This window comes from Artemia sp. Qi Xiang Cuo, chromosome 18 (assembly GCF_049724085.1).
Source record: "Artemia sp. Qi Xiang Cuo chromosome 18, ASM4972408v1, whole genome shotgun sequence".
In the NCBI taxonomy this organism is placed as follows: Eukaryota; Metazoa; Arthropoda; class Branchiopoda; order Anostraca; family Artemiidae; genus Artemia; species Artemia sp. Qi Xiang Cuo.
Window position 1 is genome coordinate 54752243 of NC_142811.1, and position 22298 is coordinate 54774540.

At 36.0% G+C, this 22298-nt stretch overlaps 1 protein-coding gene across 3 annotated transcripts in view; it reads left to right on the forward strand.

Moving 5' to 3' along the window:
• The window catches only part of LOC148941659 (protocadherin gamma-B2-like), a 283199-nt gene that overhangs the window by 9047 nt on the left and 251854 nt on the right, over positions 1-22298 (forward strand). The window contains exon 1 of one of the 3 annotated variants that reach the window (XM_089104432.1): positions 20414-20471. The exons of the other annotated variants lie outside the window; for them this stretch is intronic. The gene's annotated coding sequence lies outside the window, so the exon portion shown is untranslated. Of the gene's footprint in view, positions 1-20413; positions 20472-22298 lie in introns of those variants that run through there. 3 annotated transcript variants of the gene reach the window in all.

Sequence of the window (22298 nt, forward strand, 5' to 3'; positions counted from 1 at the left end):
CTAAACACCACAATTTTTAAGCGATTCTTCGTGGAAACATTTGGCGCAATGTCGCCAGAGGATTTTCACTTTTTTGACAGTGCTACCTTACACTAGATGTCTGGCAACACTGGTACTACCTATATAAACTTTGCCACATGACGAAATTGTATAAACGCCACTATTTAGAGATTTTCTTATTATATTTTTATTTTAGTTATTTTTTATTATTTTTTTGCAAAATATTCGACAAGTTACATTGCCGAACAATTTCCCAATACATGGGGAACCCAAAGGCAGCACAATTTTTTCGTGTAGGCTTCCATCAAAAATTCGTGGCAATGAACTGTAAATAAGGAGCAACTTGGACCAATAGTAACCGAAAAAAAAGGAATTTTAATAGCAGTTAATACGAAAAAAAATTCGCTTTTTATGCTGATTCCAAATATTTCAAATTCATTAAGTTTAAGGTCAACCATCAAAAGCTGCGAGCCTGAGAAAATGTGCCTGATTTTTGAAAAAGGGGAAATACGCCCAAAAAGTCAAATGTTTTAACAAAAATTACCATTAGTGGATCCAGGGGAGTGGGGGGACCCGGACCCCCCAAAGTTTTTCTGGGGCCCTCTTTCCTTGTTTTTTTCTTCTTTTTTCCCTCTTTTTTTATAATATTTTTTTCAGTTCGGTCAATTATTGGCACCTTTGTCACATTGCCCCCCCCCTAACAAAAATTCCTCATTGATGCCCTTGTCACATTGGGCCTCCCCCAAGATTTATGCTCTAGATCTACCCCTGAAAATTACACCATCAGATTCAGCATATCAAAAGACACCATTGTAGTGGTTTCAAGCTCATATCTACAAAAATGCAGAATTTCGTATTTTTTGCGAAAAGAAATAAACACGGATACGTGCTTGTTTTTTTTCTTTTTTTTCAGGGATGATCTTGTTGAACTAATGGTGCTAGAAGGTTGGGAGAGGGCCCTTTTTAAGGGACCAAAAAGACTGGAGTGCAACTAGCCTCCCTTCTACGCCCCTTTTCCCCCAAAGACATCATATCAAAATTTTGAGGTAGCCATTTGACTCAGTATAGTTTAAAGGTCCAGCAACTATGCCTTTGGGGATGACAAACTTTTCCCGAGGAAAGGGCTGTAAGTTATGAAATTTGCTCATTGTTCACATTGTCTAGTATTTGTTATTGGGATATGCTCAGAATTTTTTCGTTGGGGGAATTTTCCATGGAGGGGGGGTTCACGTTAAGAATTTTCTTGTGGGGAGGGAAGTTTCTGTTGGTAACTTTCTAGGGGAAATTTTACGCGAGAGGGTGGACGGGGATTTCTTGGTATGACTTGAAAAACGTTCAGAAATTAAACAAAAGAAACAAGTTTTTTCAAGTGAAAGTAAGGAGCAACATTAAAACTTAAAACGAACATAAATTATTCCGTATATGAGGGGGATATCCCTTCCTCAACCCTCGCTCTTTAAGCTAAGGTTTGATTTTTGTCACAATTCTTTAAGAAAGACTGTTCAAACACAAGAGTCGTTGGATTTGAATGAGAAGTTCCGTATTAAAAAAAAACTTTAAGACTTTACCGTAAAGAACGAGGTTTGAGGATGGGGTAGCGCCCTCCTATGCGGAATAATTTATGCTCTTTTTAATTTTTAATGTGGTTCCTTAGTTTCAATTGAAAGAAACTTACTTAGTTTATTTTAACTAATTCTGGGAGTAATAAGATGATTGATGTCAGTTAGTCTGTTTAACTTCTTGAAAGTACCACAGCAAACGCCCTTGTGAGTCAGCGTTTGCGGTTCTGCAGCTAGTTTCGCCCAAAGGAATCTTATGAGTCGCTTTTTGTAAAGATTCAGGGTACCTCGATGGGCTTAGTTGCACTGTTTCGCATTTTCAGGGAGATGAGTGACAAGGGGTGGCAAAAAAGTTTTGCCTAGAAGGTCTTCCTAGGGGGACGGGACAAACATTGAGTCCGCACTCCATTGCACATAGCCTAGCATGCACCTATCCCGTGGTGCTAATTAACGAAAATCTTGGGAGTGGAGGCAAATGTATTTTTTAAAACTAAGGTGTTGCGCAGTTTTTTTTCCAATAAAAATAAAAATTTTTTTTTTAATGAAATAAAAAAAATGTCTATGGAGGAGGGGGGGGGGGGGAACAAATGCAGGGAGCAGGAAGAAACCGGGAGTTTTTTTCTAAAATGCGCTGTGATTCAAAGACTCTTTATTCTTTATTCTGGCTTAAAATTGACACAAAAAACAATCATTTTTTCTTTTTTAATGGCTAAAAAAGAAATTTGATATTTAAACAAAAAGAAAAAAGACGAGAGTTAATTGACTTCACAGCTGATATACTCTTAAAAAATAATGTGATTGACTTACAAAAATGTATCACAAAAACCAACCAATGGAATTAAAATGCACTCTGAAGTGGAATCTTTCTTGTTTCTTTAATAGGAGGCATACTATATAACAGTAGCTTACTTCCAAGGTCGTATCTAGTATTTTTGCTCCAAAGGGGAGGGGGTTACAATAAAAAAAAACTTTGCAAAACTCATCCAAAATTTGTTTTTGGTAAAGTAAAGAATAATGGCTTTACGCTGACTTAGAGTTCTTATTGAGACCTATTCCGATGTTGTGCTTGGTAATGCTACACACTCCACTCCACAATTGGCCCTCACTCCACTCAGACCGCAGCAGTTTGGATCCACTTCGCTTGGGACAGTGCTCGGGCTCTCAGCCCTCGCAATTGGTCCTCCCTTTGATCTGGCGCAACTGCAACAAAAAATACATGCGCAACTGCCACTTGTCAATATAGTGCATGCACATGTTTATGCAATGCCAATTTATGTAAATGCTATTTTGTATGCCACATTTCAGTTATTATTTTATATGCCACATTTCAGTTATTAATTTTTTAATCTACTTTGCATTCTCGTCGTTCCGAGATTTTTTTTTTGCAGAAAATTTCAAATTTTTAGCTTGATTAGCTTTGCTGCACGGATACTTATCTCTTATAACCACCACACTCAAGTTCTTGGTCTGACAGAACCGGTTTCTTTCTGCATTTGTATCAGGTAATAATCACCTTAGCGTGAGAGAGTGTAGGCCTATATACGCCACAGTCCAGGTATATTTTAAGGAAATATTTTAGTTGGTATTTTGGTTAGGTTAGGTTAAAAACCATTGAATATAATGCGTTCTGGGGGGCCTGATTTCCATAATTCTCTGTTGTAGTTTCCATAATTTTGTTGATACTTGTATGATATAGCCCCGACCTAATATTCTTCATCTGAGTAGAACCTGTTTCTCTGACGCTCAATCCTATTGAAATATACCTAAGTATGATAAAAATAAAATATTTTAGAAACAAATTTGGGCTGTATATTTGCACATTAGGGGGGGGGGATGGGGTAAAGTATAGAGGGTCTGCAGGTCAAATGTGTTAGCTACAATTATTCTGCATATTATGAAGTAAGCATTGTTTTCTAGCGTCAAACTGTCCAAATACTTTACCCCCCCCCCCCGAATGTGCAAATATATAGCCCAAATAATATATTCCCCATCTATTCGGTCACTTCTCTTTGTCTTGTTTCACGCTAAGCTGAAATTAAATAAAAAAAAACAAGTTTTTTAAACTGAAAGTAAGGAGCGACATTAAAACTTAAAACGAACAGAAATTATTCCGTATATGAAGGGGGCTGTCCCCTCCTCAACGCCTCGCTCTTTACGCTAAAGTTTTTTTATTGTTTAGAAAAATAGAGTTGTGAGAAAGTCAAACTTTAGCGTAAAGAGCGAGGCTTTGAGGAGGGGACAGCCCCCTTCATATACGGAATAATTTCTGTTCGTTTTAAGTTTTAATGTCGCTCCTTACTTTCAGTTTAAAAAACTTGTTTTTTTTTATTTAATTTTTGAACGTTTTTGAATTAATGCAGGTTTTGATTTTGGCTCACCGTACATGAATAATTAAAACAAATTTTGCATATTATATTTGGTTAAATGGCTTTCTCGAAACTTGTTTAATTTTATTTACGAACGTTTTTATTAGTAATAAATATACGTAACTTGGAATTAACTTACGTAACGAACTTCTATATTCATAAAATTTTAACACGTATATTAAGGGGTTCGCCCCCTAGTCAATACCCTTCTCTTTAAACTATAGTTCGATTTTTTTTTTCCAGTTCTTTAAAAATGACCTCTTAATCACAATCTTTTTCTTTAATAATGCTGGGAAATCCGGCGCCCCCTTCATAGCAATGTCCCTTCCCCCCTGAAAACTTCCTTCATGGAAAGATCCTTCCATATAGCCCCCGACCCGCTCCTTCCCCCACCTACCAGAAAAAATCTTCTCTGAAAAAGTCTGTATACTTCCCAATAACCAATACTATATGTTAACATTGAGTAAAGTTCATAACTTTCAGCCCTCCCCCTGGGGACTTTGGGGGATCAAGTCATTCTAAAAGACATTTTTATCATATTTTCGACCATGTTGAACAAAATGGCTATCTCAAAATCTAGATCAGATGACTTTGGGGAAAAAACTAGCGTGGGAGCGTTTGTTCACCTAAAAAGGGCACTATAACTTTAAATTTCCGTTCGAATGAGCCCTCCCACGATATTCTAGGACCAATGGGTCGATACGATCACCCCTGGGCAAAAAAAAAACAAACAAAATAAACAAATAAACACGCATCCGTGATCTTTCTTCTGGCAAAAAAGGCAAAACTCCACATTTTTGTAGATAGGAGCTTGAAACCTCTAGAGTAGGGTTCTCTGATGCGCGGAATATGATGGTGTGAATTTCATTAAGGTTCTATAGCTTTTAGGGGGTCTTTCCCCCTTTTTTCTAAAATCAGCCAAATTTTCTCAGGCACGTAACTTTTGATGGGTAAGCTTAAACTTAATGAAACTTATATATTTGAAATCAGAATTAAAATCTGATTCTTTTGATGTATCTATTGGTATCAAAATCCCGTTTTTTAGAGTTTCGGTTACCATTGAGCCGGGTTGCTCCTTACTTACAGTTCGTTACCACGAACTGTTTGATAAACTAACGAAAAAAATGGTTCTACAATGTGTCAATGGATGAACAACTTGAGTGGTCGGGGCTATATCATACAAGTACCTTTTTGTTACTAAAGTATTTTATTTTCATCATTCTTAGGTCTATATCATCAGGATTAACCTAACTTCACTTCGTGAGTATGGTGAGTATAAGAGATAAGTACCGCTGCACTTAACTGAGTATTTAGATAAGCGCTTGGATTTATCTGTAATGACATATCAAGTATCCGAATGATTTGTGACTTGGCAAGAATAAAATCTCGAACTATGCATCAATGCGCTGGTTATGCAGGAACCGGAACAGAATCAGCAATAGGGTGGGTCTTTCGGCTCCTTGTTCTCGAGGATATTTTGCCAGGAAGTATAGCAATTCATATGTACCTGCGTATAAGAATTAAGCCGGCTTAACAGGGCAGACGAGTTGTGTCTTTTTCTCTGTCTTTTTCTGGCAAAAAGGCAAATAAAAACACATGCAAAATATATTCCTGCGCTTCAGATTTAGCGGCACAGTGGAGAAGTAGGGGCCAGCCTCTCCAAACCATATCGCTGCTGTTGTGCCTAAGTTCGTGTCTGACACTTTCAGATTTTGAGATAATTGACCATTCGCTAGGATTTTCTCAAAAGGGGGATCAGCAGGAGAATATAGCTCAGGAGCATCAATTCTGAGTTATAAATATATTACCCAATTGATCCTCTCTTTGATAACAGCTTAGCAGGTGGTTTTTGGCAATCATTTGAGAAGTTTAATCAGATATTTCATTGTAACCAACTGTAACTAACGAGCGGCTCGCCCCAATAGTAACTGAAACTCCAAAAAACAGAATTTTGGTAACAATGAGTTCGTCAAGAGTATTTGCTTTTTACGCAGGCTCCAAATATATAAAGCTCATCAAGTTTAATGCTACCGATGAAAAGCTACGTGCCGGAGAAAAATTGGCATGATTTTTTAAAAGGGAGAAACGTCCCCAAAAAGTCTAGCGATCTTAAGGAAAATCACACCATCAGGTTCAGCATATCAAAGAACTCTCTTGTAGAGGTTTCAAGCTCCTATATACAAAAATATGTAATTTTTGCCTGAAAAAAAAAAAAAAATCACTGATGCGCGTTTATTTTTTATTTTTTTTCAAAGGTGACCGTATGGAGCCAATAGTCCTAAAAGATCAAAAGTGGGCTCATTCAAACAGAAATCAAAAGATCTAATGATTTTTTTTAAGTGACCGGAAAGATTGGGGGGCAATGAGTTCCCCTCCTTTGCTCCTTTTCCCCCAAAGATATCTGATGAAAATGTTGAGATAGTCGTTTGATTCAGTATATTTAAAAGGTCCAACAATTATTCCCTTGAAGATTACCCCCCCCCCCTCAGAAGCCCTGGGGAATGGACTGTAATTTAGGCAATTTACCTATTGTTCACATATATTACTTATTGTTTGGAAATATGGGGGATTTTTTTTCTGGAGGAGGCCGAATTTTCAGCCGGGGTATTTTCCACGGGGAGAGTTTTTCTTGGGAAGTGAATTTCTGGGGGGGGGGGGGTCCAGGAGGAAAGCTCCTGGTATAATTTGAAAAGCATTCACAGATTAAATAAAAAAAAAATCAAATGAAAGTAAGGAGCAATATCAAAACTTAAAACGAACAGAAATTATTCCGTGTATGAGGGGGGTTGCTCTTTCTCAACACCTCGCTCTTTACGCTAAAATTTTTTTTAGCACTTTTAAAAAAGCTGCCTTTTCCTCAACCCTCTCCCTTTATGCTAAAGTTCTAAGGTTTGACTTTCTAAAGTTTGACTCTAAAGAATTGTTGTCATAATTCTTTAAGGAATACTGCTCAAACACAAGAGCCGTTGAATTTGAATGAGAAGTATTTTCAAGAATTTTAAGGCTGTAGCGCAAAGAGTTAATACTTTTCGTGCTTACTGAAATTAGATTCCCAACTAACTGAAATAGGATACAAATTTGACAGTTCCTTCAGGTCACGTTATTTACATTTTCTGGATATTCAATTAAAGGGCTAATTAACTATGAGTTTCTATCATTTAACACACTTCCGAAATTATGTGATTTTTCAAAAAAAAAATTCAAAATTTTTGTCATTTTTCAACAATTTTTCAGTTTCTTTTCAACAAATTCTCTGAATTTGGTATAACAGTTTCTTTATTTTTGTATTCAACCAAATTTTTTGAGTACTTTTAAATTTAAAATACTGTCGCTATTTCATATATGGGAAACAATTTTCAGGGGATAATTGTCGGGGAGGGGGAATTTTCCGTGGAGGGGGGGGGGGTAGATTTTTCATATTAAAATGAGTTTGATTTGCATATGTTTTTCCCACTCTTTGCAAACGATAAATGATCAAAATAAGTTAATTAGGTAATTTATATAAGTGTAGGGTAAAGGACAAATTTGTTCAGTCTGGGATTACATCTATTGTGGAAAGCATGACTTGAAAAAAAAAATGATGTTCGTGTATATCGATTCAGTGCATTATTGTGTTTTTTGATCCATGGACTGGATTCACCAATGAAGGGGAATTATTAAGGAGGGGATTTTCCGAGGGGAAAAACTGTTCGCGGGAGGAAATTTTTCAAACAATCTTAATTAAAAAATGGCCGCTCTCAATACGCTGGGGGGTTTCCACGGGCGAGGATTTACCGTGGGGGGGGGGGGAGGAGTTCTCAGGAGGGAATTGCGTGCGGGGGGATTTTTCTTTGTTTTAAGATTTCAGAAACGCGTGGAAGGTAAGCTAGTTGTTATATAAAAATACAAATGCCATATAGAAATAAATATGTCACCTCTCTGACAAGAATACATAAGCGGTTTTAGGGGAGGGGGGGGGGGTAGATGAGGCACTTGTCCCGGGCGCAGAAATTTTAGGGTGCAAAATTTCAAATAAGTAATCTATAACCGTTAAATTTATTTTGTTATTTTCTAAGTTTCATTTTATTAAAATAAAGTACAGGCCGCAGTTAATAAATGAAAATAATGAGTAAACTATTAATTAGTTAATAAAATAAGTTAAAAGTAAAAAAATAAATACTAATAATTAAGATAATTAATAAGAATTCGATAATTTGAACAATAAATTAAAAAACAACGTATTAATTAATTAATAAATTGAAGATAATTTTGTTAATACATCAAAATTTGTTAAAATTTGGCCTGAAAATTCTGTGGGAGGTAGGGGCTAATCACAGTAGACAGAATATAGTGTGTGTCTATAAACTGTGGGGCTAATCAAGATCAAGACCCGGGTGCAAGAGAGGCCAAAACCGCCTCTGCGAAAATACCTAGTTTTGAGCCTTTTCTACTCTCCTCCGTAAGATTTTTGGAAAGTGCAATTGTTATTGTACGGTGAAGTCGCTCACCATGCTGCTTCAGTTGATTCTTCTATTTGTTCACTTCAACTTAATTTATTTTAATGTGCATTTTGCTCCACTTTTCTTTATGTCAATCTTGCCAAAATTGTCTTTTGCTATGGTTAATTTAGTTTCATGCTAATCATATATTAATCTATTATATGTTTCCACATTGCATAAGGTTTATCGTTGAATTCTACTAGAGTTGAATTCAATTCAATGCTATGCAAAAAAATAAATGATATCAAGGACAAGACATTTTGCAAATTTGCCGAAGGTTTATGCGCTAGGATACTGCATGAAGTTTTGGAAACAAAATCGAAGAGACAAGCGTAGAACCAGGAAGTACAGGGGCGTCAATTCGAGAAAATTTAAGGGGGGGGGGGGGGGAAAATCGTATTGATACTGGTGTCTTATATGGGCCTTTACAAGGAAACCAGTCACGAAAAACCCGCCCATTCAAGAGACCACTATAGAGCAATGCAAAGCAAGGCGTGGTTTTCATTGTGTTTAATATATTTAAACTGTTGGTTTTGGGGGGTTTAGGGGGGGGGAGGTACCTAGGTTAGGTCAGGTTACGTATTTAATATATGCTATTTTTAACCCACCCCCCCCCCCCTAATGTGCAAATATATAGCCCAAATTTGTTTATAAACTATTATATATTCATCCTATTTTATTTTATTTCATTAGCATTAACCAAACTTGACTTTTTAGAAAGGCCCATATAATGCACCAGTACCATTGTATTTTCAAAATATGGGGCGGGGGATTTTGTTTATTTTTTTATTATTTTATAGTAAAAATGCCAAAAAAAAATTTTTTTATTTGAGGGAAAAATACAATACTCCCCTAGATTTTCCCTCTCCCCCCATTGATATGCCCGAAGCAGCAGAATAAGATGACAGGATAGAGGTACTATAGGCAGGACATGTCATAAGGCTGAGACAGTGGTGTCAATTAAAGATTTTTTTGCCCCCTTAGATTTTGAAAAACACCTTCTTTGGAGTATTTTCATTAAAAATGTTTTTTAATATCTTCGTTGAAAATAAATTGAAAAAAATGACAAATTTACCGCACATAGATATTGGAAAATAATCTAACCTAATCATGCCAAGAGGCTATAATAATCGTAAGGACTGACGGGACGGGAGACAGTGTCATTGCTTGAAGTCTGCAGGTAGCTTCTGGCGAGTGAAACAGCTCAAAACACAAACTTTATATGATATCATTGAACCAATAGGAACGGGCACGCATGCAGGATTTGGTTTTCTTGGAGGGGTGGGGGAGGTTAAGTTTTTCAACCTCCCCCTCCCAAAAGAAACAGTGAGTTTTAGGACAAACAAAATACCACGAAATTCAGGAGTTGGAAAGGAAAACCCTATATAGGGTAGAAGAAGGCATGTGCGGTTTTTTTTTGGGGTGGGGTCAATAAAATAAAAATTATTGTATAGTCTTAATGAGAAATATGTTAATTTGTAAAATTTAGGATTTTTGGGGGTGAGTCCCTCCCCCTGCGTATGTGTCTGGCTTAAAGGGGGGTCTCCTAACTATAAAATAAGTATTTTTGGCTCAAATATCCTTATTTGTATTACTATAATGTTTTGTAATTCTTCTGGAAAAAGTGAGGTGGGGGCTCTACTAAGGTAAATCTCTGGTGGATTTATATTCTGTAGGCTACTCCCTGTATATTGTAGAAAAGCCAAATAACACCGCCTTTTCTGAACCTGATTGGCTTTCCTGTGTTCGTGTGTGAAATTTTAAGCCAGCAAAAAGAACGAAGTTTTAATTTCCAACTGATTGGTCCTTCAGTTTGAAATTATCAGCCAATAAAAAGAACGAAAACTCTATTTACCCATTGTTGTATTTACCCATCGTTGTATTTATCCAGTAAAAGGAGCGCAAAGGACGATGGGTTGTTGTGTATGGAATTTTAGTCTAGTAAAAAGACCGAAAATTTGTTGAGCCGCAACACTTTATTACAAATTAACTCTCTTTCTCTATAGGATTGATCTTTGAAAGAGGGGACTCGTGACATGGGAAAATACTGCTAAATAGACTTGCGCATTTTCCAGGTTTTTTTTTTTTTCATCTGTCTGCTAGGATGATCCTTTTATTCCGCATATAACTAGGTGGAGGTATGAAATTTGTTCAATTTTCTTTTTCTAAATGTTTGGCCAAGAACCAGGCATATGCGTAGATTAATTTCGGGAGTAATTTGAAAAAAATATACAGAAAATGCCAAATTAAATCCAATAAGGGACTTGACCAGGTTCTTCATTTTTTTTTTCAATTGCCATTTATCTTATGGTAGAACTTCCATCTCAGAATGTAATTAATTTTTAAATTAAGTTTTTCAGCTGGTAGTAAGTGGCAGCATTAAAACTTAAAACGAATAGAAATTATCACGTATATGAAAGGGCCTACCCCCTCTTCAATATATTGCTCTTCACTCTAAATTTTTTTAATACTTTAAAAAAGCTTCTTATTGTTCTAATTCGACAACCCCTGTGTTTCGGGAGTCGTTATTAAATAATTGGGACAAAATTCAGACCTTAGCGTAAAGAACGACGTATTGAGGATGAGGCAACCCCCTTGATATACGGAATAAAATTGACGGAATCGGAATTCACACGTAAAATTGAGTTGGCAAAGAGAAAGTAAGACAAATAAAAAGAATTTTGTATAGAAATCTGGCAAATATCCCTAGTGTGAAATTTCCTCTGAAAAGTTCACCCCTCGGAAATTTCCCTCCCCATGGAAAATTTCCCCGTGGAAAATCCCTCCAGCAAGATATTCATCTCACCCTCACTCAAAAATGTATGTAAACTTCCCAATTGCAAATATAATACGTAAACAATGGGCAAATTTTATAACTTCAAGACCTTCCTGCTGGGGCTGTTGAGGGTCATGTTATCTCTAAAGGCATACATAATAGACTTTTCAACTATGCTGAACAAAATGGCTATCTCAAAATTTTAATCGGACCTTTTTTGGAAAAAAGGGGCATGGGAGGGGGCCTATTTGCCCTCCAATCATTTGGTCACTTCAAGGGCTCTAGAGCTTTTACTTTCTGTTCGAATGAGCCCTCTTCCTATATTCTAGGACCATTAGTTGGATACGATCACCCCTGGGGGGAAAAAACAACAAATATTGGCTACACGCATCAGTGATCTTTCTTCTGGCAAAAAAACACAATATTTTACATTTTTGCGGATAGGACTTTGAAGCCTCTACAATAGGGTTCTCTGATACGTTAAATATGATAGTATGATTTTCATTAATATTCTTTTAATTTTAGGGATTGTTTCCCTCCTTCTTCTAAAATCAGGCAAATTTTCTTATGCTTATAACCTATGATGACTAACACTAAAATTAATGAATCTTGTATATTTGGAATCAATATGATAAGCCAAATCCTTTGATATATCTATTGATGTCGCAATTCCGATTTTTAGAGTTTCGGTTACTATTGAGCCGCATCGCTCCTTACAGCTCGTTACCACGAACTGTTTGATTTCCATCCAATTATGTATAAAATAAAGACATAGACACGCATTTAAAGTTTGCTCCAATGTAGAAATATTCTCATAGTCACTCGATCAATCAAAATATATAGGTCTAAGGCCATTTTTTACCTTGCAGAAAATGTCAGTACATCAATCAAAAATTAGCTTATAGGATGTGAACTTTAACATTCTATGGTTTATCGCTTGTAGCGAATCGTCTTTAGCTAAATAAATGCAGTCAGAAAATGCCTAAAAGGATAATAACATCTTTTTTTCACATTATTATTATTTAACAACTGATTGATTCTTTGAAAATTAGCTATGGTCTTTTCTCAACATGCAAATAAGGTGCTCAAATAGTAGTCAAGAGGCCACAGGCAAGAAGGCGGAAACGATAATGTGAATGTCATTATTGAAAATTGGTTTTGAAGCAATGCTGAAATTTTAGCCCTGTAAGAGTGCTAAATCTATTGTGTTATTGACAAACATAGCTCGTAAAATTTTTATTTTGAGCCGACACCTTTTTTGTAAGCCTTATACCTTTTTTGAGAACCTTATTGTACAAGTTTCAAGCTCCCATCTGCAAAAATATGGAATTTTGTATTTTTGCCAGAAGAAAGATCACGGATGCGTCTTTATTTGTTTTTTCCCCAGGGGTGACATCGAACCAATAACTTTGACTTTACTTGACTTTATTTACCAAAAACGCTATACATAAATTTACACAAAGGAGACAGAGAGGCAACTCGTTACGTCCCCCATAATAATAAATAAAATGAAAAAATAAATTACACTTCAATAACTCTCATGGAGCACAGAATAGAAGAAAAAAAGAGAAGAACAAAACCAAAAAAAAAATGAAAAGAAAAACAAAACAAGAAAAAAAAAAAAAATATTGACTCACGGAGATAGGGATGGGATATGCAAAACAATAAATAACTCAATAATACATTCGATCCCTGCTACTATAGGCGGAAAGGACTATCTCTTTCAATTTCTTGTTATATCTGTAGAGTGATGGTGATTCACTTGCTGTATCAAATAGCTTAAATTTGTTGGCAATCTGGGGAAGTTGATATCTTAAACTTAGTCTCAATCTCTGATTTTTAACAAACGGGAAAAGGAACTTATCCCTATTAGCTCTTGATAAATGGCTATGCTTATTTTCAACTAAAAGTTTCATGCTATGGAAAAAATGATCTCTACGCTGAAATTTTAAAACCATATGCCCGAATTAAGGTGGAAAATTTGTTGCAAATCAAGAACACCCAGAAATAAAATAGGTGTTTTAGTTTCAGCATAGTCCTTGAATATCGGGAAAGGACTCATTTGAACGGAAATTTAAATCTCTAGTGCCCTTTCTAAATGACCAGAAAGATTGGGGAGGCCGCTAACCCGCCTCCCACTCTCCTTTGTTCCTCAAAATCGACCCATCAAAATTTTCAAAATTTTGAGGTAGCCATTTTGAAAAGTCCAGTAACTATGCCTTTGGGGATAACGCGACCCCCCCCCCCGCAAGTCCCCGGGGAAAGGTCTTTAAGTTATGAATTTTGCCCATTGTTACGTATAGCATTTCTTATTGGGAAGTATATAGACACTTTTCAGGGGAAAGGGTGAATTTTCTGCTATGGGGATCTACCTTGGGGAGAATTTTCCGTGGGTAGGGAAGTTTCCGAGAAGGTGAACTTTCCAGGGGAAATCTTACACTGGGGGAATTTGCCAGAATTGCTGTTCGAAATTATTTTTATTTGTCTTACTTTATCTCTGCCGACTCAATTTTACTTGTGGAGATGTTAAGGAGAATCGTCCTGGGGAAAGTTTTAATGGGTTGGAATTGTCTAGAGTATGTTTTCGTATGGTGGGATTTTCCACGGGAGAAATTCTCCATAGGTTAGTTTTCCACGGGATAAATTTTCCTTAGAGAACTTTCTGCGGGAATAACTTTCTACTGGGGGTGGGGCGGGGGGGCATCTGCGGGAAAACTTTTCCACATAGGAGGGGATTCCGGCATGATTTTAAAGACAATCAGAAACTAATGAAAGTGCGCTAAGAAAAAGTTTTCCCTGGATTCGTCCACAAGAAATTTTCCGGGTGGAATTTTCAGCTAGAATGGAATTGTCACGGGGAATTTACCTGGCGGTGGAGGAGGTATTTTATTCTGAACACACTTTTCATGGAAGAATTTTCCGTGGGGGGAGGAATTTTCCATGGAGGGGGAGCCGGATTTTTCGGCATCCTTTAAAAACAATCAGAAATTAAATGGTAAAAAATTAGTTTTTTTTCAATTGAAAGTAAGGAGCAACATCAAAACTTAAAATGAACAAAAATTATTACGTATATGAAAGAGGTTGTCCCCTCCTCAAGACCTCGCTTTATACGCTATATTTTGACTTTTTGTCCCAATGCTTTAAGAACGACTCCTGTAACACAAAGGCCGTTTAATTAGAACAATACGCTTTTTCTTTAAATCCTATAAAAAATTTTAGCGTAAAGAGCGAGGTTTTGAGGGGCACAACCCCTTTCATATACATAATAATTTTTGTTCGTTTTATATTTTGATGTTGCTCCTTACTTTCAGTTGAAAAACCTGTTTTTTTATTTAATATTATTAAAGACTTACCCTGAGTTCGATAGAGATTATTGCAATTACTTTTGCTCTATTGAACGCTATTTGGAGAGCAAAATTAATTCAAGCGAAGAAATCATACAAGTCTAACTTTTCCTCTCCATAGACCTATGGGTTACCCTTTCGTACCGAAATTACAGTTGAAATAAAAATAAGATACATTAGAGTTAAAAATGTTGCAGTCCTCTTCAGAGGAGGTTTTAGGGGGGGGGGGCAGAGGGGTTACTTGCCGCTGGCGCAAAATTTTAAATAAATAATCTAACGATTATAGTCATTTTGTAATTTTTGAAATTGTATTTTTATTAAAATAAAGTAGAGGCCGCAGTTAATAAATGAAAATAATTAATAAATAATTAATCAATTGATAAAATAAAAAATAATCAAATAGTTCAGATTAAAATAAATAAATCCAATCAACTAATAATAACTAAATAATTCAGATAATAAAAAATTAATGATTTTTTAATTTAGTTTGAAAACTTTGTGGGAGCCAGGGGGGGATACTCAAGATTTTGATACCCCGAGCGCCAGAGGTCAAGACTGCCACTGGTTGTAATGCACCCTTTAATACAGATTCCAACAGGATAATTTGTCATTTACTCTTATAGATAAATATACCAAAAATTTTCTATTTCATAAAGAACGAATTGCAGCTTATTGAAGTTTTTTTAACTGAAAGTAAGAAGCGACATTTGATTTAATTTCTTAACGTTTTCGAATTAATGCAGCTTTGATTTTGGCTCACCATACATGAATAATTAGAATGAAATTTGCATATTAATTCTATTGTTTTGGCTAAATGGCTTTCTCGAAATTTTGTTATGACGTAACTTACGAATTAACTTACGTAACGAACTTCTATATTTTTATGCTTTTACTATGTACATTAGGGAGTTTACCGCTAGTCAATACCTCGCTCTTTACGCTAAAGTTCAATTTTGTTCGAATCACAAACCCCTGAATCACAAAGGCCAGTTAATAGGATTGATAGCTCTTTTGAAAGTACTAACTAAAACTTTAGCGTAAAGGGCGAGGTATTGACTAGGGAACGAACCACTTCATACACATAATAATTTCTGTTTGTTTTAAGTTTTAATGTTGCTCCTTACTTTCAGTTTAAAAAACTTTTTTTTATTTAATTTCTGATCGTTTTTTTAAATCATGCGGGGAAATCCGGCACCCCCTTCATAAAAATGACCCTTCCCCCACGGAGACATCCTCAATGGAAAGATCCTCCTCCGTAACGCCCTCCTCCGGCCCCCCCCCCCCCTACCACCAGAAAAAAATCCCTCCTGAAACGTCTGTATACTTCATATTTACCAATAATATATGTAAACAATGGGCAAAGTTCATAACTTGCAGCCCTTCCCCCGGGAACTATGGGAAATTAAGTCATTCTCAAAGAAATATTTATTAGATTTTCGACAATGCTGGACAAAATGGCTATCTCAAAATTTTGATTGGTTGACTTCGGGGAAAGAATGAGCGTGGGAGGGGCCCAAGGTGCCCTCCAATTTTTTTGGTCACTTAAAAAGGGCACTAGAACTTTTAATCTCCGTTCAGAAGAGTCCTCCCACGATATTCTAGGAATACTGGATCGATAATATCACCCCTGGGGGAATAAAAAAAAAAAAAAAAAAAAAAAATAAGCACGCATCCGTGATCTTTCTTCTGGCAAAAAATACAAAATTCCACACTTTTGCAGATAGGAGCTTGAAATTTATATACTATTGTTTTATAATACGCTGAATCTGATGGTGTGATTTTCATTACAGTTCTATGACTTTTAGGGGTTGTTTCCCCCTTTTTTTGAAAATTAGGCAAATTTTCTCAGGTAACTTTCAATGGGCAAGAATAAACTTAATGAAACTTATAGAAATCAGCATAAAAATCTGATTCTATTGATGTATCTATTGATATCAAAATTACGGTTTTTAGAGTTTGGTTACTATTGAGCCGGGTCGCTCCTTACTTACAGTTCGTTACCACGAACTGTATGATAGGTCTCAATGAGCAATATTGAACACAAAAATGGCAATTACCTATAAAAATTCTATAGGATAAGAACAAACAGACTGAATGAATCGATACAGCGTGCTTTGTTCCAGGGGCTGAAATCCATATATATATATTTTTTTTTTATTTAACATGGCACGAAGTCTTTTGGAATGCCACAGTCCTCTTCCTCTTCCTCTAACAAAGCTTTGCATTGCTTGGTTTACTTGATCTTTTATTTTTACTTTAATTTAGAATTATTTATAAAAATTTTAAACTTTTTATTTAGCGACGTTTTATTAGTCGCTAGTTGCTTTGAGACTTCTGAGTCAAAGGATCGGTCATGGTTACTGATTACAAAGCATAAATTTTGGACAAATATTGCAAATTCATGACAATGATTATACTAAATGATAATGGGACATTTCTTAAGCCATTATTTGGTCACGGGTATTATATCTTTTTTTTTTAGTTGGCCTCAATGAATTTTACTTTGAACAATAAATGTCGATTAGATTTGAACATGTTATAATTATTATACTATTATTATTTATTATATATATATATATATATATATTTAACAATTATCAATGCTACATACAGTTATAAATTAGTATATAATTATTATTATTTGGGATTCCAGAAAACCAAAATATTTGCGATTTAGGCTATTATAACAATTTTGACTACTTCTGTAGGTTTTTTCTTAACCTGAAGGATCTTGACTCTGGGGTAGGACGGGGAGTGGAATCTGGGGTAGGGGGAGTGGAATCTCATTGGCAGCGAGACTCAGTTGGTCCATAAAAATACTATATTTACATTTGATTTATTAATCCGTAGATTTCAATCTAATGTAGGTACAAAAGCAAGAGAACCAACTTATATATTTAGGCTCTACAGATATAATCCAAATTAGGCCAGTGGCTCCCAACCAATTTTGAGCCAAGCCCTTCTTAGGCATTTATAAAATCCTGATGCCCCCCCTCGTGATATCTAAATTTTGTTATTCAAAATTTTACGTGTATTTACATGAAAAAAGCTTAAAAGGTCATCAACTTAGTGTCTTTTTTCGGGTTGTCCTCTCCGCGTATTTTATAATAATGAAAAATATTGTCTGAATTCAACGTTTTTTATACAATGTATGACGTCATTGCCATACTATCATATATCTTTTTACTCTTTAAATGCATGTGAATGTGACGTCATTCACATAAAAACTTTTTTTTTTAAATTTAGGCTCTAAAGTATATTTAGCCGAAGAGTGAACGTCTGCCCATGACCCACCAAAATATTGCCATGCCCTACCTGTGGGGCATACGTCCCACGTTGGGAATCACAAAATTAGGCTCAAAATATTAGGTAGTCCTATGCTAAGCGGACTCTTTTATATACTGCAATGCAAACCAGTCACGAAATAGACCGAGACGCGTGATGAAAAACAGGTTACGCTGGCTTATGGGATATAAACAAAGGCAAGAACTATATTTAAACTGTTGTTTTTTTTTGGAGTTTAGGGGGGGGGGGGAATAGGTACCTAGGTTAGGTTAGGCTACGTAATAATATATGCTTTACCCCCCCCCCCTAATGTACAAATATATATCCAAAATTTGTTTCTAAACTATTATATATTCATCATACTTTATTGTATTTCATTAGCATTAACCAAACTAGCAGTATATAAAAGAGTACGTTTAACATAGGAGTACCAAATATTATTACAAGGAGCCGTGAGATGTCTGACTTTACGTTATTATACAAGGAGGATCGAGACCCCAGGATGGGAAGGAAGTCACGGTCCCATAGTCAAAGGGTCCATTGATCAGGAAAAAATTGCACTTGAAATTAATTAAGTTTTACATTTTTTTTACTAATTCATAGATTTCATGTTTTTAGAAATAAAAGAGTAAAAACTTAGATTATTGGGCTCTACATATACAAATAAATATTTAGGCTTAAATTATTACTATAAGGGGCTGTGAGCGGACTGACTTCATTTTTACCCTGATTCTGGGGAAGGGGGCAGCGACACAAAAATAATTTGCAAACGATGCTGCAGGGGTACATTTGCAGTCTTTTTAATTTACTTTATAATTTGATAACCGTAGCCCTAGGTGTGTGTAAAAGGGGACTGTGGGCCCGTACCAAAGTCAAAAAATGTTGAGATCCCCTTTAGGGATCTCAACATTTAACGATAAATATTTGCTCTTATTTCTTTATTTTAGTAATTACCTTTGTTTATACAATTCACTTGTTTGCAAGTTTACTGAATCTTTCCTTGGCTGAAAATTTTTTAACCCCCCCCCCCAACAAAAAAATGCTTTGTAACATTTCACGTTAAGAGGAGCAGGAATGTATTTCTAAGGGTAATCTTAGAAGGGAGTTCCAATAATTTAGGCTACTAGCATGATGTCGAACGGCTTATGAGGTATAGTATAAAGGTATATCCGTCTGCTTTAAAGGAGTGCAACGAATCCCCCCCCCCCACAAAAAAAATGCTTTGCAACATTTCACGTTAAGGGGAGCAGGAATGTATTTCTAAGGGTAATTTTAGAAGGGAGTTCCAATAATTTAGGCTACTAGCATGATGTTGAACGGCTTATGAGGTATAATATAAAAGTATATCTGTCTGCTCTAAAGGAGTGCAACGAATCCCCCTCCCCACAAAAAAATGCTTTGTAACATTTCACGTTAAGAGGAGCAGGAATGTATTTCTAAGGGTAATTTTAGAAGGGAGTTCCAATAATTTAGGCTACTAGCATGATGTTGAACGGCTTATGAGGTATAGTATAAAAGTATATCTGTCTGCTCTAAAGGAGTGCAACGAATCTCATTGAAGTTTATTGTTTGAATATTGTTAAAGCTACAGGCAAGGCCGTATCCAGGGGGAAAGGGGTGTTAGGAGGTTTGAACCCCCCCCCCCAAAAAAAAATGTTTGTCCTGTTTGTAAAAACGCAACAAAAATGTATAAAAACAAATTTTTGATGTGTTTTTTAAAGTGTTTTGCCCCCCCACCCCGAAATAATTATTTTTAACCCCCCCCCCCCCCGAAAAAAATCCTTGTTATGGCCTTGGCTACAGTATTTAAAGGGTGTTGAAACTTGACAAACAGTAGGTTCTGTGCTACCTAGCTGAGGCATATAAACCCCGAGGGGGGCCACTGTGGCGTTTTAGGATGTGCACCAGGAAATGGAAAGTGGGTACCCCCTTGGCATATCCTCCAAGATTTTTTTAATTCGTTTTCTAATCATCACGAGAGAGCATGCCGTAGGGAATCGAGTTAATGCCATTAGAAATAGTATTTTCGGCAGCGAGGGTAAGGGTACTTGTCATTTTCTGTTTGTGGAATTGAATTCAGTACTTGAATAGAAAGCGGTATATAGAAGAGAATCGTATTGCGAGAACAGATAGGCATTTTACCGGGTAATGCCTAGATGCTGTATAAACAAAAGGTTTCTCACTCCGAGAACTATATTTAAACTTTAGTTGTTTGGAGTTTAGGGGGACTAAAAGGTAGCTAGGTTAGGTTAGGTTACGTATTTAATATATGCTATGCTTTACCCCCACCCCTCCCCCTAATGTGCAAATATATAGCCCAATTTTATTCATAAACTATTATATTTTCATCCTATTTTTTTTTATTTCATTAGCATTAACGAAACTTCACTTCTCATGTACTTACCGGATTCTACACAAGTACCGTGATTTTTTTTCTTTTTCATGTCCTGCCACTGCCTCGTTATATTATTAAGTAGTTTATAATCTGTCTTGAAATACATTGCTCCTTTGAATTTTGTCACTGTTCCAACTACAAGAAGTGTGTTGGGAAAACGGAAATCAACTATAATCACAGCTGGCAGCTGTTTGAACGATAGAAGTTTCAGTGCATCAAAAAATTATTCTAGTTGCTTCCTCTTCTTTTTGAACTTATTCTGAAGAAGGTAAAGGATGATATATGTTAGATTATTGATCGTTTAGCCAGGCACGTTCGTATGGGGCCTTTGGGCCCTCAACTCCCGCATTAAATTTTGGTGTTCTTAATATTGTTCCTATAAGTCCCTACTTGTCACATGATTCGCTACTTCTTTTTTTTTAAAGTTGCACCTCCCCCCCCCCCCTGAAAGGGCCACTCTCTAAAACAAAATCCCCCACACTTACCTGGTATTCGGTACTTGTCAGTTATCCCAACCACACTCAAGCTTTTGATCTGAGTAAAACCGGTTTCCGTGTCTACATTCAGAGATAATTAGCTTAGTCTGAGTGAGATAAACAACTATACAGTTATATTTTAGTTTAATATTTAATATATAGAGTTGGTTGGATTAGGTATTTAATATAACGCGTTCTGGGCAGCCGGGTTTCCATGATTCTCTGTTGTAGTTTCCATAATCTTGTTACGAAAGTATTATACTTTCATTATATTTGAATATATTTCATTAGGATCATCTTAACTTCACTTCTTGAGTCATTTGAGTGGGAAGCTTATGGTTGCGGAGATACCTTTTTTTTGAAAAGATTTGTTTGTTCATGTTGATCTCAGTTCGCTCTTTCTGTCTTTTTCAACCAACATAATGTATGCTCCCTTTAAGTTCAATTTCTTGTATATGTTAAATTGTGCTCAAATTATGCTTTAATATAATCTATTTTTTGCTGCGAAAATTTTTGTTCATACTGATTAGAATTCAGTTTCCCTGGATACGCTTGCTGCAATTCCTGCTGTTAACATTAATCCCAAGCTAAGAGTAAATATGATCCTTTTCTAACTCATTTTACTCAAACCAACGACTTGTTCATACTTTTGTCACATAAATGGGTTCAATTTGTAAGCCATTTTTCGACCATGTCTGAACTTGCAAATACTTCCAAATTTATCAGCAATTCGGTGTATGTGTGGCAACCGTCCACCGGTGAATGTCCGAAATTCCTTTTTCTCTGATTGGATTCAATTAGCTTTGCGAGTCAGCTTTGTCAGTCTTAGGCAAGCTTTGATGATAAAAGTTAAGGTTAGGTTAAATTTGGTTATAAATATCGGTACTTGTTTAGTATCCAGTAAACACGCGACAAGTGAATTTTCGTTAATGCTAATGAACTAAAACAAAATAGGATGAAAATATAACAGTTGAGAAACAAATTTGGGGTATATATTTGCACATTAGGGGGGGGGGGGTAAAACATAGCATGAAATACGTAACCTAACCTAGGTATCTTTTTTTACCCCTTCAACCCCAAAAAACTAAAGTTTAACTCTTTGTACGGAGTGAGGAATAACTCACTAGGCAGCGAAGACCTGTTTTTCATACAGCATCTTTGAGATTTCGATGCGGTCTTTCCCGCGTGTTTACTGGATTTAGTACTCCTGTATTAAACGTACCCTTTTATATACTGCAATGGAAACCAGTAACGAAAAACCCGTTTTTGACGGGTTAATTCAAGACATCGCTATAGAGTACTGCCATGCATAGCGAGGTTTTCATTGCGTATACGATATTTAAACTGTTGGGTTTGCTTGAAATTATACATTGTACTTGATCAATTATCAAGTACAATGATAATTTAGACTCTAAATGACTTGGTCCTGGACGACAAATTTAGATTCAAGAGACAGGGCGTTCCCCTGATTAGCTAAGGACCTATTTCTATCCCAACAATTGGACAATGTAGGCTAATTACAGCAACAAATGCGCATTAAAAACTGCAGTGCAGTTTTTTCTATCCCTGCAGTCCTATTTCTATCCCAAGAAATGCGCGTTAAAAACTGCTATGCCACC